This window comes from Vombatus ursinus, unplaced genomic scaffold (assembly GCF_900497805.2).
Source record: "Vombatus ursinus unplaced genomic scaffold, bare-nosed wombat genome assembly UNPS02015406.1, whole genome shotgun sequence".
Taxonomy (NCBI): Eukaryota; Metazoa; Chordata; class Mammalia; order Diprotodontia; family Vombatidae; genus Vombatus; species Vombatus ursinus.
The window spans coordinates 4138785-4144955 of NW_020955184.1; the positions used below are offsets into that span (position 1 = coordinate 4138785).

Genomic DNA, 6171 nt, shown 5'->3' on the forward strand with positions numbered 1-6171 from the left:
TTTTTTTTTTCAAAATAGTATTCCATTACATTCACATACTACAACTCGTTCAGCCATTCCCCAGTTGATAGGCATTCCCTCAATTTCTAATTCTTGGCCAAAACAAAAAGAGCTGCTATAAATATTTTTGTACATGTGGGTCCTTTTCCCATTTGTATGATCTCTTTGGGACATAGCCCTAGAAGTGCTATTGTTGGGTCAAAGGGTATGCACATTTTTATAGCCCTTTGGGCATAGTTCCAAATTGTTCTCCAAAATGATTGGATGAGTTCACAACTCCAATAATGCATTAGTGTTACAATTTTCCCACATCTTCTCCAACATTTATCATTGTCCTGTTTTGTCATGTTGACCAATCTGATAGGTGTGATGTGGTAGCTCAGTTGTTTTGATTTGCATTTCTCTAATCAATAGTGATTTAGAACATTTTTTCATATGACTATAGACGGCCTTAATTTCTTCATCTGAGAATTGCCTGTTCATATTCTTTGATCATTTATCAATTGGGGAATGACTTGTATTCTTATAAATTTCACTTAATTCTCTATATATTTTAGAAATGAGACCCTTATCAGAGATACCACCAGTAATTTTCAATTTTTATTTTATTTTACATCCTAGATCTACTAATTAATCCTTATAACTTTGGACAAGAGAACTTACTTCTTTAGGATTCAGTTTCTTCAACAAAAAAAGAAAAGAGGGCTGGAGGTTAAAGTACATGGGTCCCTGCTAATTCTAAGACCTATGATGTCTTTGTTCATTTAAGACATCAACTAGAAAATGACTGTTAATCTTGTAGCCTTGTATAGATTCTGATATAAAATTTAATCAGAGAATTTTCTGCCAAGATTTCCCCAGTCAATATTTTTGTTCTCCTTGAAGCCATAGATTACTTCTGACAAAGATTTCTTTTTTTTACAAAATTCTCTATCCAGCATGCCTAAAAACTCATCCCCTATTCATACTTCTTAGAGCTGTAACCTTCTATTTTCCTCTAAAATTTTTAATTGTAAAGTTTTTATTTTTACCTAGTATTCATTTGGATTTTTATTTTATTTTATTTTTAGGCAATTGGGGTTAAGTGACTTGCCCAGGGTCACACAGCTAGTAAGTGTCAAGTGTTTGGTCTGAGGCTGGATTTGAACTCAGGTTCTCCTGACTTCAGGGCCGGTGCTCTATTCACTGCGCCACCTAGCTGCCCCTATTTGGATTTTTTTTTAAAGCAATATGTGGTATATGATGCTGATCAAAACCTATTTTGTACCAGATTTAGACAGTTCTCCCAGAAGTTCTTTCTTTAGTAATATGTTTTTAGTTTTATGAAGTTAATGAATGAAAAAGCATTTATTAAGAACTTATTAAGTGCCAATAACTATGTTAAATATTGGCAATGCAAATTTAAAAAATGAAATTTAATTAAAAACTAGGGGAATACAATATATAGAATAGTATTGGCCAGGAAGGAATGTTTTAGAATGGGAAGTCGGTGGGGATGGTGACTAGAGTCAAAGGAAAATTAATTTATATTTCTAGTAATTGTAGTGTGGATTTTACTGATGAGCTTTTTTTTTTTTTCCCCCAGATTTACTGAGAGCTAGAGTTGGAAGGGGAAGGGCAGCGAGAGGATCAAAACAAGCATGGCATCCTGGCATGGAGATAGCTGGAAAGTGATGCTATGGGCTCTTAAGTCCCTGAAAGCTGTTTTTGTTTATAATCTTCCAACTTACTTATGGTGGGACTTTTTGTATTTAAGACAAATCAAATTGGAATTTATTGGGATATATGGCATGACTTATGTATCTAAACCTAATCTTTGCCAGCCTGCTTTCCAGTTTTCCTAATAGTTTTTATCGAATAGTGACTTCTTACTTCAGTAAGTACAGTTTCTGGGTTTCATACTCTTAGAGGATAACAAATTTAAAACTGGAAGGAACATTAGTGGCTATCAAGTCCAGCCCCTACACTTCATAGATAAGGAAACTGAGGCACAGCAAAGTTAACCGAGATGCCCAGATTACACAGTGAATGAGTATCTGGGGCCAGAAACATTATGTTTTCCTTTCCTTCTGTATCATGTGTCCTAATTTGTTCCACTGAACTTTAAAAAAGAAAACAAAAACTAATACCAAATAGCTATGATTATGGCTTTGTACTACAGTTTGCAATGTGGTACTGCTAAGGCTACTTTCCTTCCTATTTTTTCCCATTTTTTCACTTGGGTTCTTAACCTTTTATTCCTCCAAATGAATTTGATTATTATTTTTGCTACCTCTATACTTTAGTAGTTTGAATGGCATGGGACTAAGTAATTAGATTAGTTTAGGTTTAGGTAGTACAGTCCTTTTTATTAAATTGGTAATGGTCCAGTTATGAGCAATTAACATTACTCTGTCTACATTTCTGTACAGTGTTTCATAGTTAAAATGAAATAATTCCTGCATGTACTTTAGAAGGCAGACTTCCAAATATATTATACTTTGTATAGGTATTTTGAATGAAACTTCTCTTTCTGCAATTTTCTAATTTATGTGGGTTTATTTTATATCCTGATACTTCAGTAGTTATATTAATTTTTAGCTGAACTTTTGGGTTCTCAAGATAGACTACCATATCACCTGAGAAAATATTTTTGTTTTCTCTTTGACCATGTTTATTCCTTTTTCTTGTCTTATTACTATAGTTAACATTTCTAGCACTATATCAAATTATAGTGGTGATGAGACCCTTGCTTTACCTTAATCCTACTGGAAAGGCTTCTACATTTCACTCTTTTATATATAATGATGGTCCTTGGTTTTAAATAAATGCCACTAACTATATTAAGAAAAGGTCCAAGCTATTAGTATGCTTTCTGGTGTTTTGAATAGAAATGAGTTATATTTTGTTAAAACCTTTTTCTGTATCTATTGATGTTATCATGTAACTTTAAATGTTGTTGTCATTAATATAGTCTATTTTTCTTACAGTATTTCTGGTAGGAATCTAACCCACTTGAAGTGTATAATCTTTTACATATCTTGTAGCCTTTTTGCTAATATTTTATTTAATTTTTTGCATTGATATCCATTTGGGATATTGTTCCATAGCAGGTGTTCTTATCCTGTGGTCTATGTACTTTTAAAAAAAAGTATTTTGATAACTATATTTAAATATAATTACCTTCCTTCATAATCCAACATATTTAAATTTATATATTTAAAAACATTTTGAAAAGAGGTTCATAAGCTTCACCATACTGGAAAAGGGGTCCAGGAAAGAAAAAATGTTAAGAACCTCTGGTACATGGTTTTCTTTTTCTATCTCTCACCAGTGTAGGTACCAAGATTATTTGGATCATAAAGAATTTGGCTGAATCCCTTTTCTTTTTTCTGCAAACAATTTATGCAATAATAGAATTAACAGTTCTTTGATTGTGGAAAGAATTCACTCATGAATCCATCTGATCCTTTTTTCTTTCTTTTGAAGTTCAGTTAAGCATGTGCTTTATTTATTTTTTTTATTTTTTAAAAATTTCTTGTTCTATTAACATTGGATAGTTTATATTTTTATAATTAAATATTCATTCATCTCATCTAGGTTATCAGCAAGTTTGGCCTCTAATTGACCAAAAATTTTTTTTGATAGTTTCCTTTATATCAACTTCCTTTGTGGTGAATTCTCCTTCATATCTGATATTGGAAATTTAGTTTTCTTCTTTATTTTTAAAATTAGATTTACTGTTTATCTGACAGTGGTTGCCCTTCTCATTACCCAAGGTCAACTTGTGCCTTGATTAGATCATTGTGAGTCTTCTCTAGCAGTCTGAAACCTTATTCACCCTTCCCTCTCTGGGGGCTGCTCTCATTTGAGCTGCTTCTGGGTGGGGTAGGGGGTAGTAAATTATGATAATTGAGATACCCTGACAAGGGGTCAGTGGCAGGAGAGATGAGTAGCTGTCAGTCAAGCCGGATGGAGCTGCTTCTAAGGATGGGAAATGGTGGTGAGGTTATCAGGGGAATAAACATTGGCATTCTCAGGGCAAAAGGAAGCTCTCCACTTGTGGCACTTCCCGTTTTCCTTTTCTCTCAGGGAGTGACACTCAGATAGAATGGGAAGTTAGTGGATGTACATTAAAAATCTATACATGAGAATGGCAAAAATGTAGGAAATGTGCCCCAGGGATTTCTGGGAAGCCTTCTTTGGCATGGCTCACAAACCAGGCTGCTTGAATGGGGTGGGAAACGGGTTTTTTTTCCTGGTGTGCTAATACCTTAGGTGGGCAAAAACGGGGAAGCAGGGAAGATGTGGGGGTAGAAGAGCTGATCCTGGAAAGGGAGACCATTGGGAGTAGCAGGGTGCTGAAAGTGGCCAGGGCTCTTTCAAACTTGGCAGTATACCCTTAAAGGGGATCCCACAATTATTCCCACAACTTCCTGGTTGAGATCTGTAGCGAGAAATCCTCATCCCCAGCTCAAAACCATCAGCTAAGATCCCAGAGGTTAAAAGCTCCACAGCCTTTAACCTAGGCAGACCCAGATACATTATAATGTATTTGGGACAGCTAGGGAAGGTGGGAAGGAGTTAGGAGGGAAGGCAAGCATAACTTCAATAATATTTAATTTTTTTTTTTTAATATAAAGAAACCATGACAATTTAACTAAAATGTCTTCCCAGGTAGGGTCTCTCCTTGTGGGAAACCGGTTTGTCTGTCCTTTTACCCCTAGATAAGATTCTCAGGTTTTAGGGTGAGGCCAGGAAAAGGACAAAGAGTGAGCAACTATGGTAGTCTCGGGAATTGGAGGTTTTCCAACACGGACTCCTAGATCCCCTGCCCCAACTACTTGGTACCTGTGGCATCAATAAGGAGCTACAAAAGCAAGGGCTTGGGTGCAAAGAAGCTGTTTCTCTGTTTGGTGGCCTTGTGGGGAGGGAAGGTTCAGGTCTGTTTGGGCTGGAAAATTAATTTAAAACTTGCATGGGGTTAGGCAAAGAACAGAGGGAACTCAGCCTGGGATCTACCAGCTGGAATGAGACAATGAGGGGAAAGCAGTGGGGGATAATGATGGGTAGGGGGCCACCTAATATTTGAATCGCCCTGCCTCCACCTTGTAAAGATCTTCTGTTTCTGATTCCCCTAAGGAAAAAATTAACATGCAAGGAACTCGTGGGCCCTCAGGCTGTTTAATCCACACTGCTCTCCACTCCCAAAGAAAATCACCAGAACCCAGGGACACCATTAAAACTCAGCAAACTCCCTGCTGTACTTCTCATTGATAAAGATTCACATGTCCTCCTTGTAATTCTAAAAATTACTTGTGTCATTTGGGCCTTTGTACTTTGGTACAAAGGGAGCTTCCACCTTTCTCTGGTATATGGCAATCTGTTTGGTGGTGGTGAACCATTTGTGGTTCCTAATGTTATAGACATCATTCTCGAGGTTCTTCTAACACTTTGATAAGGTCCACCTGGAACAGATTCTAAAGCAGATCCTTTGAGTCTAAGCAGAAGTGAGAAGGGAATCACACTTTCCCAGAGACAATCTTTTCATATATCTAAATGGGCTGGTCAGCAAAAAAGCAGGAAGGAGATGGGGGAACAATAACTAGGGTACTTGTTATAACCCTTGCTAAGAATGATCTCAGGAGCCTTATGTTGGGAGTCCCATATATGGTCCAGGTCAGCCTTTCACACACTTGGCAAAACCAAAGTCTGTCACCTGGATATGATGGGGTGCTTGCACTGGAAACCCCAATTTCATGACCATGTTTTTCCCTAGCCTCAGAAACACTAACCCTGGCAGTTTCTCCCTAGCCCAAGGACACTGTGCCTAGCAATCACTCATGAATGGGCCCTAACAAGACCCTTATCTCTCTCACTGGTGCAGTTACAAATAGCACCTGATGGAATTATTAGTTTGAACTGGCTTTGCACTGGGTCACAAAGATATTCTTACCCATTGGACTATCTATACCACCGCCCTACCTCATTATCTACATCCTAGACTCCTCATTATCTGTATTCTAGACCGAAGACATATGTATACTTCCTACATCTATCTTGTCAAACAAGACATTGACTGGTGGGAGACTGGACAACTCTCAGTTATCGCTGACCTCTAGTTAACTTACTGATGTAGCAGGCCTAAAACCACACCTCCATGTGGCCCCCCCTTGTGGGCTTTTCCTAGTG

The 6171-nt window shown here is 37.2% G+C and overlaps 1 protein-coding gene and 1 pseudogene across 2 annotated transcripts in view; both read right to left on the bottom strand.

Annotated features, from left to right (window-relative positions):
* Nucleotides 1-6171, bottom strand: part of KIAA0391 (KIAA0391 ortholog) — a 77077-nt gene that overhangs the window by 33454 nt on the left and 37452 nt on the right. The gene's annotated exons all lie outside the window — the stretch shown is intronic.
* The window catches only part of LOC114032175, a 1879-nt pseudogene continuing 926 nt past the window's right edge, over nt 5219-6171 (bottom strand).